General features: G+C 36.6%; 1 protein-coding gene across 3 annotated transcripts in view; it reads right to left on the reverse strand.

The window, feature by feature from the left end:
• SOS2 (SOS Ras/Rho guanine nucleotide exchange factor 2) overlaps window positions 1–14,076 on the reverse strand; it is an 80,717-nt gene that overhangs the window by 66,225 nt on the left and 416 nt on the right. The window lies entirely within an intron of this gene.

The raw sequence follows: 14,076 nt of genomic DNA on the forward strand, positions 1-14,076 counted from the left end.
AGGGAAACAAATATTTTCTCTTACATGCACTTCTTTAACATGACAAGGAAACTTAATTACATCTTACCACAGATTTCTATTAGATTAATAGAATTAAGACTTTTTTAATTAAAAAAAAAAAAAGCATTTATGTTGGAAGTTTAGCAGTGGCATTCATAAGGCTGTTTCTTATAACAACCTTCCATAAAAGCCAAGTGCCCCACTCAGTGAAACTGACTGTGCATGAGAATTAAGATAATGTCTAACTGGGATGGGTTTTTTTTTCCTGTGATTATGATTTTAAGTAAATAGCCTACAAAGTAACTTTAACATTGAGCATCAAAATTTCTTAAACCAAACCTCTTGAAGTAATTGTAAATTTGAAAAGTCATAAAAACAAATATATAATGTTAAAATCCCACACATAAACACTAATAGGACATCAAGTTGACAATGAAAGGTAACCAACCATACTTTACACTTGCACAGTATTTACTATCTTACGCCCTAAGAGACAGTAAACATAAAATTACCACATCAGAACAAACTCACTTATTTCTGAAAGACCAGTCAGAAAAAGAGCAATTAAAATAATTTTCAGTCTTTAACAGTAGATTAACAAGTCAGACCTGTATTTTAGTTACAACATATTTTCAAATTGCCAGGAGGTATTTCCTTATACACACTGTAAGAAGAATAGTCATACTATATGTAGATCCATGCATAAACACATATAAAAACATTAAACTTTACATTATTTTCTATCCAGATAAACACTAGATTTGACATGTTTCAGAAATGTTATTTCCTAATTTATATTTTTCAGTTCTCCATATTCACAATCAAATAAAAATCTTGCTAGTGCATTTGTTTAATCAATTAACATTTGAGCTCTTGGTACAATGTAGAAATAAATCTCTTTGGCTACATAGTATGACATTTATTTATGCCAAATTATTCATTCCATTGCCAAGATTTTTGCAAGGATACAAATATCTTAAACATCAATTAAGAATACTGGAAGTTTTTGTTGTCATAAAAGAATTAAAATTCCATTTAAAAAGAAAAAGCAACAAATTTCATTCTAAAAATATACACAAACAACTACAAAATATTGCTGACAGAAATTTTAAAAGGCTTGAGTAAGGGCAGCCCGGGTGGCTCAATGGTTTATCGCTGCCTTCAGCCCAGGGCCTGATCCTGGAGACCCAGGATCAAGTCCCAAGTCAGGGTCCCTGCATGGAGCCTGCTTCTCCCTCTGCCTGTGTCTCTGCCTCTCTCTCTCTCCCCCCCCCCTTTCTCTGCGTCTCTCATGAATAAATAAAGTCTTTTAAAAAAATAAATAAAAGACCTAAGTAAATAAAAAGATAAACTTTATGAGCTGGAAGACTAATAATTATATAATACCATCAAGATGTCAATTCCTTTCAAATGATCTATAGATTCAACATAATCCCAATAAAAATTCCAGCAGGTTTTTGTGTAGTAATTGACATCCTGATCCAGCCACTCTATGGTTATTACCCAAGAAAAAAGGAAATATATATCCATACAAAGACTTGTACACAAATATTCACAGCATTTTTATTTGTAATAGTCAAGATCTGAAAACCAAATGTACATAAATAGGTGAAGAGATAAAAAGTGGCATATATCCGTACAATGGAATACTGCTGAGCAATTAAAAGGCATGAACTATTATGTGAAACAAAATAAATAAATCTCAAAAATAATGCTGAGTGAAAGAAGTGAGACAAAAAAATAGTATATATTGTATATATGTAAAGAGTATATATTGTATGATTCCATTACTACGAAACTCTAGAAAAAGCAGATCAGTAATTGCTTGGGTATAAGAAATGGGAAGGAATGAGAGGGAGAATTAAAGAGAGTCAAGAGGAAATTACAGGGCTGAAGGATAAATTCAATATTTTTATTGTGATGGCTTCACTGATACATTTATATACATAAAAACTTACCAAATTGTATAAATATTTTTAGTTTATTACATCAGTCATACTCCCAATAAAGTTTACAAAAATAATATAAAAATATAATATTCTAAGGTAGCAATTTTTTTAGTAGGGTGAATAACAAAAAATTGAAACCACAGCTGTAGGACTATCAACTCTTCAATTCAGAACTATTTCTTATGCTTTTGGCTTCCTCCTATTTCCCCACCCTTTTATTTCTAATATACAGGTAACCTAGCACCATGCTTTGCATAAAGAAAGCACTCAGCAAATACTTGTTAAATAAATATATTCATGGTAGCAAACAGATTTCTTGGCCTCATTTAAATTTGGGGACTAGGAAAAATCGAGACCTCCATTAAATTTGCTTTTATTTCACATGTACCGAGAGACTCAGTTTTCCCATGTAACATTAAACATGAGGAGATTCCCACTCTATGCTCCTCTATTCCCACTGTTTTTTATTATCCACTTTTTCACATAGATTCGGCACTCTTAATTAGGGGCTTTCTTGAGGGGTTTTCAATGTAAGTTTATTTAAAAAGGAGATAAGTATAGGCCAAGAATCTTACTCTATGTAGCTTAATATTAGGTGACAGTTTATCATAAAATAATCACAACAGGGGTGCCTGGACAGCTCAGTTGGTTAAGTGTCTGCCTTGGGCTCAGGTCATGATCCCAGAGTCCTGGGATCAAAGCCCCACATCAGCAAGCTCCCTGCTCAGCAGGGAGTCTGCTTCTCCCTCTCCCTCTACTGTTCCCTCTGCTTGTGCTCTTTATCTCTGTCAAATAAATAAATAAACTCTTTAAAAAAAAGTAATCACAACTTGTAGACAATATTATAATGGAAGCTAAAATTTTTGTCATTAAAGTTTTCCTTGAATGAAATGAAATGGCACATGATCTGTAAGTACACTCTCATAGAGACAGGCCATTAACCTGTAAAGCCAAGAAAGTGCAGGCTAGAGCAATGGTTCCTGACTAGTTCCTGTGGCAAAGCATTTGGAAGTCACAGAGCTCTTTGCAGAATATGAAAATATTACAACACATATATCATCATAGAGAGTACAAGTAATATTAGTAAAATGACTGTATAAAACTGAAAACTATAGGCACTTGTTTGCAAGAAAAAACAAAAAGTATCATAAACTGTTTTTCCTATAAAGCCTCTGTATCTCATTAGCTTTACAATCTTCCATTACTCACTAGCAAGTAAACAGCACCAGGGACCACACCACAGACAAGAAAAACTTATGAGTAAAAAAATAAAATTGAAATTGAAAAACATTAATATTGGCTTTTTCCCCCTGTGAACTAGGAAAAGATCACTATTCTAAATATACTTTATTCAAAGTTTAAGACTCCCTGGGCCAAATATCCACTTCCTTCATTATACCACCAAAACTACCATATCTACTTTCTCTTAAAGAAGATCTACCACGGGGCACCTGGGTAGCTCAATTAAGTGTCTGACTCTTGATTATCAGCTCAGGTCATGATCTCAGGGTCATGGGCCTGAGCCCCATGTCCAGCTCTCCACCTAGTGGGGAGTCTGCTTAAGATTCTTTCTCTCTCTCCCTCTGCCCTTCCCACCACCCCTGTTCTCTTTCTCAAATAAAGAAATGGTTTAAAGAAAAAGATAATCTGCCCGACAAGATACCTGCACTCAAGGAGAAAACAGGCTCTTTCTCATCTCTTCTTCCCAACTGCCCTCCTCCTACCTTACTGAAGAAGGGCAGATCTATTACTTACTCTGATCTCACTAGGGTATGCTGCCCTGGGGTGCAATAAAAAATACATAATAAATTCTAGGACACTGAACAAAGAGACAACTACAAATATTTTTCATTTAAGTACCTTGCTTCTTCAATCCCGTAGCCTATCAAACAACAACAACAACAACAACAACAACAACAACAAAAAACTCACCACAGCCTTACTAAGGAGAAAAACTTATGGAAACAAAAGAAAGCATCTTTAAGAAATAGTAAAAAGTAACATTACCTTCTTTCACTCAAGAGAAGAAATTAAAAGCAAGTTTTCACACCTTAACTATTTTTCTATCTTACAATTAGAATTCAGAAGTGGGATGTTTGGCATGTTACATGTATTAACACATTCATTTGAACTGAAAAATTAAGTCAGACCTTGTCTCAAAGAAGATAAATGGGGATCCCTGGGTGGCGCAGCGGTTTGCCGCCTGCCTTTGGCCCAGGGCGCGATCCTGGAGACCCGGGATCGAATCCCACATCAGGCTCCCGGTGCATGGAGCCTGCTTCTCCCTCTGCCTATGTCTCTGCCTCTCTCTCTTTCTCTCTCTGTGACTATCATAAATAAATAAAAATTAAAAAAAAAAAAAAAGAAGATAAATGATGATGAGGGTGGCTGGCTTGACAACAAAACTTACCAATTTGGTTATGTGGTGGATACTTTACATTAAATGGATAAGCATAGTAGGCAGAATCCTAAAGTGCCCCTAGGATTCCCACCCCTTGATATACATGCTCTGTGTACTCCTCTGGAGTGTGGACAGGATCTGTGAATATGATGGGATATCATTCCTATGATCAAGTTACCATAGAAGGTGAAAGTGACTAAGGTCCCTAATCGGTTGACTTTGAATTAATTAAGATTGTCACCTTAGTTAGGCCTGACCCAAATGAGTCCTTTAAAAGATGATCTAAAAGAATGAGCTAAGAAACAGCAGCAGATGCATTCCTCCTGGCCTTGAAGAAGCAAACTGACATGTTAAAGCAGCCTCTAGGAGCTGAAGGCCTCAGACATACAACCGCAAGGAAATAAATTTTGCCAATAACTCCATGAGCTTGGAAGAGGACCCCATGCCTCAGAGAAGACGGCAGCGCCAGCCAAAACTTTGATGGAGACCCCAACAGAGAACCTAGCTAAACTGTACCTAGACTTTTAACTTACAGAAACTGAGACAAATTCGTGTTGTAATAAGCCGCTAAAGTTTGTAATAATTTGTTAAGCAGCAACAGAAAACAAATACAATGAACTAGAGATATAGTTCCAAGGATTCAATGAAAATATGTTTAAAGAATATGATAAGGTAAAATACATGTTATTAATAAATATCATCATAGTGAAGTGTACTAAACCTAACACTATTTTCATTTTCCCAAACTTTCTTTGATATGTTGGACTAAACAAAGTATCTTTAAGCAAAAAAAAGTAATAGTTATAATTACTAGTCTTTGGGCATGTCCTGGAAAAGCTAGAAAATGAAAAAATGAATAGTTTTAAAGACAGGCAACAAATCATTCTGCAAGTCAGGTGGTTTCCAATTTTTTACCTTAAAATTGCAGTAGAACCTAAATGAGCTACTGGCTTACATATCATTAAGACTAACTTTTTGATAGATAACAAAATGATTTTGGGGGGACGCCTGGGTGGCTCAGTGATTGAGCATCTATCTATCTGTCTGCCTTTGGCTCAGCGCATGATCCCGGGGTCCGGGATTGAATCCCACCCACATCAGGCTCCCCTCAGGCAGCCTGCTTCTCCCTCTGCCTATGTCTTTGCCTCACTCTGTGCCTCTCATGAAAAAAAATCTTTAAATATATATATATAGAGAGAGAGAGGCATATAATTTTAAAGAAGTTTTAAAAATAAGCTTGAGGGATGCCCGGTGGCTCAGCGACTGAGTGCCTGCCTTCTGCCCAGGGTGTGATCCTGGAGTCCCAGGATCGAGTCCCACATCAGGCTCCCTGCATCGAGCCTGCTTCTCTCTCTGCCTGTGTCTCTGACTCTTTCCCTGTGTCTCTCATGAATAAATAAATAAAATCTTTAAAAATAAAAAAAATTAAAAATAACCTTGAGTGCTTTAAATTTTTCTTCTATTTATGTTAATGAGGGTTCTCAGGGCTTATATCTCCAGAAATGGGAAACAAGAATAGAATTGATGCTGAACTGTGATTCACTCCTGCAAGACCCTATCTCATTCTAGCAATAATAGTCACCCATGAAACATGAACTAATTTAAAACCAACGCAAACAACCACATAGATGTCACTGAACAATCCATATTCAATAAAGCTTTCTAAGTACTAATTTTCTAAAATCCATGACTTTGAATTAATCAAGATTGGCACCCTAGTTAGTTAGGCCTGACCCAAATGAGTCCTTTAAAAGATGATCTAAAAGAATGAGCTAAGAAACAGCAGCAGATGCATTCCTCCTGGCCTTGAAGAAGCAAGGTCTTTTGACCAACTATGTCCTAATAGCAATTCAGCCTAAAAGAAATATATATTTTTTAAGATTGTATTCATGTATTTGAGAGTGAGAAGAGAGAGAGCAGGAGTGGTGGTAGGGGAGGGAAGAGTAGAGGGAGAAGGACAAGTGGGCTCGCTGCTCAGCAGGGGTATGGTCTCAAGACCCTAGGATCACAGCCCAAGCAGAAGGCAGATGCTTAACCAATGGAGCCACCTAGGCACTGTAGTAGAAAAATTTCAATGCTTCACAGTCACTGAAGAGATTTTTAAAAATTCAAAAAGCAGACATTTTTGTTGTTGAGGAAAGTATAATGGAAGGATCAAAGACTCTTAAGTATAAACATACTGTATTAGAATTATGCAGAGGAAATAGAAAAGTTCACAGAGAATAAAGTATAATGTAAAATTTCCAACTGTTAAAAAAAAGCACTTTGTCCCATTTGCAACGACGTGAAGTATAATGCAAAGTGAAACAAGTCAGAGGAAGACAAATATATGATTTCACTCACATGTGGAATTTAACATATAACAAATGAGCAAAGGGGAAAAATTTGGAGAGAGAGAAACACCAAGAAACACATAATTAAGAATAACAGAGAACAAAGTGATGGTTACCACAGGGGAGGAAGATGGAGGTTTGAGTAAAATAGATGAGGATTAAGGAGGGCACTTGTCATGAGCACCAGATGATGTATGGAATTGTTGAATCACTATATTGAATACCTGACACTAATATAACACTGTATGTTAACTGGAATTAAAATAAAAAAAAATTTTTTTAAAGCACTTTGTCATGTATAAAGGATCAATGGTGGATATCAACATGTTATGGTACTTAGATTTCACTGGATATATTTAAAAGACTGATGGAGGGGCACCTGGGTAGCTTAGCGGTTGAGCGTCTGTCTGATTGCCTTTAGCTCAGGGCGTGATCTCGAGGTCCTGGGATACAGTCCCACATCCAGCTCCCCGCAGGGAGCCTGCTTCTCCCTCTGCCTATCTCTCTGCCTCTCTCTCTCTCTGTGTCTCTCATGATTAAATAAATAAATAAATAAATAAATAAATAAATAAATAACTGTTTTATTTTAAATATCAGTATTTAGAACACATATAAAATTATACTGCAACTATCTGAATTTGAAGATGAAAATTTTTAGATGTCAACATAAAAACGTGCAATTAAAAAATTCTTTGGGAGATACATAACAAAAAACTAAAGAAAAAAAACCCTCTGATTTAGGAGAAAAAAATCAAGACTCAATGTTGATTAGATCTGAGCCTTATGTGAGATGGAAGACAGGATGATGACCAGATTTCTGGGTTCAAAACTGAGTATATCATTTATACTGGAGGTTTTAGAAAGTGATAATAAGCTTGGATTGGGTTTTATGGTAAACATCTATATAGGAATGTCCAGGAAGCAAGGGATGCAGTAGCTTTAAATAGGCTCCAAGAAGAGTCCTCTTTAAATGATGTTTGTCTTGGGGATCCCCGAGTGGCTCAGCAGTTTAGCGCCTGCCTTTGGCCCAGGGCATGATCCGGGAGTCCTGGGATTGAGTCCCACAACAGGCTCCCTGCATGGAGCCTGCTTCTCCCTCTGCCTATGTCTGTGTCTCTCATGAATAATTAAAATCTTTAAAAAATAATAATAAATTATGTTTGTCTGAAAATGAAGGAGGTACAGGGACATAATCTCTGGGATGGTTGTTCTAGGCAGAAGAAATAGCAAGTACAAAAACCCTGAGATTAGAATACATCTACACATTAATATGTGTCTGCAGATACAAGGAAGCCACTGTAGGGAAGGAACACAGCAAAAAAGGGAAAGTAAATGAAGTCAGAGACGGAAAAGTAAGGGGGCAGCAGTGGAGTGCAGTAACCTATTGAGAGGACTTAGACTTTTATTCTGAGAAGCAATGAGAGTTGTGAACAAAGAAATGAAAATATCTCACTTATTTCTGCTGTGTTGAGAAAAGGCTGAATGGCGGCAAGGGCAGAAGAGCCAAGACCATGTACAGGTTATTTTAACACTCAAAGAGATTAATGATGGCTTGGTCCCAGGTGGTAGAAGTGGAAGAGTAAAAAACAATGGTTGAGTATACCTACAGTTTCTGAAGTAAAGCTAAACAGATTTAGACAGATTAGGAAGACAAGATTCAAGAATAGCTCCAGATTTTTATTTGGAGTAATGAGAAGGACAAAGTCGTTAGCCATTTACTGATACAAGAAACACTACATAAGGAGCAAGTTTTGGGAGGAAGAGAAGGAGCTCAGAATTGGTTGAGATTCCTATCACACACCTATGTGGAAGTCATCCAGAAAGAAGTTGGTTATCCAAACACAGGAAAGAGGACTGAGCCAAAAATAAAAATATGGAAATCATCAGATACAGATGACATGCGAAGCCATGAGGCTGGATGGGATCTATGAGTGACTGTAAGTAGAAATTAAAGTCCAAAAACCGCCCCTCTGGGGAGGTCAGAATGATATAGTTTGGGTAGAAGAGGAGGAGGACCTAAAAGGAACAGCCAGAGAGAAAAAGCCTGCAGAGGTTGGTGTCCTGGAAGCCAAACAAGGAAAGGATTTCAAGAAAGAAGAGTTCAACTGCCAAATGCTGCTAATGGGTTATTTTTAAAAGAATTATAAAGTGCTATAGAAGAGGTAATGTTTTAGTTTACAAACTGATTTAGTGAAGAAAACAGGAAGAATCAAAACTTTACTTAGAAGAGAATACTAGAAAAAAAAAGAATACTAGTATTCATATCTAGATCTAGATGTTATTTTCATTGTTTTGCTTCATCTCCATACACTAAAATGTGAAGTGTATAACACATTACATATTTCAAAGGCTTTCTACTATTATATGTTCTTATGTGAAAGAAGAAAAGAGTTTTAGGTTGTTAATTTTTAACGTGACTACATGAGATAATGCTAAATCCATTAGTTCCATTAAAATTCCTTCCTGATTCAAATATGCAGGCTAACAGAGGATATAATCAAACTACTGTTCCCTTGAAAGAGAGGCCATGGTTAATATAAAAGACATATACTTGATTTATGTCAAGTGGTAACACAGGTAATGCTTTGGGTAGTCAGCATAAAACACTTTAATGGAATATTATTGCTCCAAATATACCATACCAAAATTAAACTGAAAATAGAGGGCGACTACTAAATCATGGCTGACAGGGAGCTAAATGCAGCAAGTTAAAATGCGTTCCTAATGCTCATCCAGTTCTGGCTGAACCCCTTGGGTCAGTTTGGGTCATTATTAGTTTGGAACAATTCCAAATGACTCGCTGGAGTTCTACTGTTATATTCAGTGGCTTTAGGAAATCCAGGACAGGCCTGACGTCACATACACAAAAATCATAGGATATCCTATTCATTTCTAGCTTTTGGTTGGAGTGATCTTTTAAAAAAGCAATTTTGATCAAGTTAATCTAATTATTTTGTTACATAAATAATACTACAAGGCTTCTTATTCTCAGGTAGAAACCTTAACCTGGTCTACCAACTAGCCTCTTCTTTTCATTTTGTCTTAGTTTTTTAAAACCAGTCAAAATTTCTCTCAGGCTCAAAACCTTTCTTACCTCCCCTTTGTCTTGTTAATTCCTATTGATCTTTCAGATAATAGTCCTTTATTGTCTGTCCTTCCCAGGCCTCTCCCACAGAGACATTTAGAATAGAAGCTTTATGAGAGCGGGGGTCTCACTACAATCTCAGTATCAAGAGTAGTGCAGGACACCCAGGAGCCATTCAATAAATACTTAAACATATCCTCCAGAACTCCGCACAAGTGTTACTTCCCTAGAGAAGTCTTCCTTGAACCTCTGATGTCAGTGACACCAATTTTATTTTCTCAAAGCACCCTATCCTTTTCTTCTGGGTCCAGAAAGATCCAGAGTAGTCTTTTAAAATGGTTCCAAGACACTGTAGTACAAAGGCAGAAACACTAAAATCTTTCAGAGTTCACAAAAACATTTTTTTAAAGATTTTATTTATTCATTAGAGAGAGAGAGAGAGAGAGAGAGGGGTAGAGACACAGGCAGAGGGAGAAGCAGGCTCCACGCAGGGAGCCTTGATGTGGGACTTGATCCCGGGACTCCAGGATCAAGCCCTGGGCCGAAGGCAGGCGCTAAACCACTGAGCCACCCAGGGATCCCCACACAAAACCATTTCTAAACCAAAACCTCCTATCCTCTTCTTCCTTGCCATAGACTGCTATTTAATTAACTCAGACATTGTCTCATACCTCTTACATTTTAGACAGATATGTAAAGGCAAACTGTAATGTTTGGGACTGGGAGTTCATATTTAACCTGAATTAGAGTCAGGAACAAAGTAATTCAATCAATCCTTTCTAAGTCTCATGACATTTGTAACTACAGATAGAAAAACGAGAGATTTTCTTTTCCACAATTAGCCTGGTGAAGAACACCTGACAGAAAAGGCATCTACAAGGAAGTATCAGGAACTAAAAAAAACTTTAAGGCATGTTTCCCATATGTAGAACGCTTACACTGATTTTTTTCAGCATATAATCAATATACCTACACAAAGTACCAAAGGCATTTCAAAGACACAGGTAATAAGCTGCATTTACAAGTATATCCCCACGCTTTTTTTCCTCCCAAGTAATACAATAACTTCAATGTTCTTGGGGAGTAGTGGTAAAGGCATTTATGTTTCTGGCTCTTTTAAGGAAGATACATAATTTAGCAGTAATGTTAACAATCCACGTATTATCTATTAGTAATGTCATTTCCCTCTGCTTTACCCTTTGTAGTTTATGTATTTAAATGCTCTACCTAAAGTTGTTTTAAAAGTTAAAAAAAAAAGTTAAATAAAAACAAAACAAAAAGTTAAGGAACACATTTCTATTTCCAAAATTATTTTTCCATAAATCTATTATGTTTGTGTTTCTATGTAGTGAAATAAATATTTAATGTTGGTGTAAAAAAATTCCCTGTATTTTCGGGGTCAACAACAGTGATTTCACCATATAACCTGATTTTCATAAAAATTAGCCAAAACTTGAAAATAAGCAAAGGATATTACAGGTGTTTTTCAGTACAATGCTGTGCTCAAACCTCTGAATACGCTCTACGGACTGGACTATTTTGCAAATCTGTAAGATTAACATTGAGATTTTTGTCTGGTACAGATACAAGTAATTTCAAATCGGTGGAAAAGACAATCCAAAACTTACTGTTTATATTCCTACAGGATATTAACTAATTTTGTATCTAACCCAGCAATCCTATCTTAATATTATTTTATTAAATTGCCTATAAATACTTACCTCCTACAATTTTCATATAGTTCCCTTATTAAATAATAAGTTGAATCAAAATCATGGACACACATTCATTTATATTTGTGTGAGTCATGATTTTAGCTTCCAGAAAATTTAAGTTTTAGAGGTTTCACCAAGATGCCCAAGTAGAATCGGATAGAACCGATTAAACTATATTGCTCTTTTCACACACACATATATTCATTATGTAACTCTGAGCTCCTAATTGCTATCTATCTCATTTATATAAACCAAAACCAAAAAGTTTAAAATCTTCTAAACACCTTTAGAGCAGGTCCCCTGCTTTTATGTATCTTTGTAATCTTAGTTCCAGCATGGTGCCTACTGCCTAAGATGTGTTCAATAAATGTTAATGTCAATTATACTTCAATTAAAAAATACAAGGATAAAAGTAAAGTTCAAGAAAAAAGAAAAAAAAAAAGCTAAATGAAGTGTCCCACATGTTTAATGGAGGAAAGAGCCAACTGGAGGAGAAAAAACCCTAGTAGTCCAATACTACTGCTACTCTACTACTACTAATCTCAGTAGTCTTTGAAATTGTTAGCTGGAAGAAGGAAGCAAGCCAAGTTCTACATGCTTTGAATGTAAAGACAGAGCCTTTCTACAAATGGTGGGATTTTTCATTGTACTAAGGTATGGCTGGCAGGTACATTCCAGAATGTAACACATCCTACAAAGGAAGAGTGAACCTTGAGCTCCTTATGAGCAATAACTCTTAGCAGGCTCCATAAACCTACGTGTTGCAATACCACAAATACCCAAATGCTACAAAACTAGACATAATCCAAATTACTAACACCAAAAATTTTCCAAAAATATGAAAAATGTCTTCCGTAGCAATATATCTCAATTCTGTAACAGTAAATTAATGAATAGAAGTTGTTTTCTGAATTCATTTCACCACAAAAGACCAAATTTTCTTAGATGTATTCCATAAGCAAAGGATCTACGAGAACTGTGGTACAAGACAATACAGATCTGTAAGACACCTGAGCTCCAGATAAAGGAGCACAGCATAAAATGCAAATTAACAGTCTCAAAGCAATGGACTAGGATGTTTGTTCTGGCTTTGTTGTCAGCCTAATCTGAAGAAGTAAATCTGTCTCTGTTCATGGGGGATTATTAGGGTCAAAGCTACCCAATGAATAAATTATGCAACACACATTCAAATACTATTTGCTACCAGAAAGTACCAATAGGTAGATACCTGCATCACACTGCCAACAATACATGCCTACCACCTTCTGCTGAGTGCAATTACTCACATCAGAGTCGGTTACTATCTAAGCATATCCCCTTTTACTTTTCAGCTCAGGCTGGTGTTCATTATCACCACTCAGCAGGCTTCCATTTCTTTCCCTCTCCTTGTAGAATCAGGCTGCCCATGGAAGTAAAGTCAATTAACTTCAACACCTAGTATGCCAGTGAAATGATAACAGCCCCTAGTTACCTCCACCAAGGTATGAAAAGGCACGACTTTGGGAAGCCCGGGTGGCCCAGCGGTTTAGCGCCACCTTTGGCCCAGGGCCTGATCCTGGAGTCCCAGGATCGAGTCCCACCTCAGGCTCCCTGCATGGAGCCTGCTTCTCCCTCTGCCTTGTGTCTCTGCCTCTCTCTGTCTCTCATTAATAAGTAAATAAAATCTTTAAAAAAAAAAAGAAAGAAAGAAAAGGTATGACTTGGTGTTTGGCCCAATGAAGGCAGTATCTCCTTGCGAGAATTATGAAAACAATGGAAAATCTGAAACTCTGAATGTATGAGGAAAATGTTCTTACCTTTAAAATATACTTCTTCCTTTCACTTATAGAAATTATACGAAGATTTATTTTCAAGTTCAGTCTTTTAAATTAATGTTTATTTTTTATTACTTTAAAATTCATTCTTGGATATTCTGCACAAAATGCAGACATACTAACCCCTTTGCATCAATGGCAATGGAAGCCCATGTTAAGCAGGATTGATGTCTAATCCTTCAGTCTCTAAATTCGTCTTGACCTCATAATAAGGTTTATTATAAAAATAATAGTATGGTTATTACCTAAATTCACAAATGAAGGCTCATCTCCAGGAGAGAGATGCACCCAGGGGATACACCCAAACTCGAAAGGTTGATTTTTTTTTTAATGGGGCGCGTTTTTGCCTCCTTAAAACATTTCAATTTCTAAAGTGCACCCACTGAAGGAACACCAAATTTCTTAAATCTCTTGTAAACAAGTAGGACACCTTTCGCAGGAAGTGAGGAAGCACTTTAAATTTCCCTCAAGAATTGTAAAACGAGTGTGTGTATCAGGGCTCCCTGACATTTCACACGTGAAACACACCGAGCGTACGAAAAAGTACTGCCTCATCAGTGGACGCTCTTGACAAGCCAAGTGCATAAAGGAACACCCCCAAAGTGCCTGATTAAAAGTAATTACCGGGCCTGGATATGAACTTTTGTTTTAGAAACTGTGTAAACACCAGCGAGACTTTCTCTTGCCCTAATCCAGCCTGAGGACAACAAATTGGCCAACGGCGGAAGTTGCCTGACGAAACGACTGCAACATGAAATCCATTTTTACGATCATAACAA

The sequence above is a fragment of the Canis aureus genome, chromosome 9 (assembly GCF_053574225.1).
Source record: "Canis aureus isolate CA01 chromosome 9, VMU_Caureus_v.1.0, whole genome shotgun sequence".
Lineage (NCBI taxonomy): Eukaryota > Metazoa > Chordata > Mammalia > Carnivora > Canidae > Canis > Canis aureus.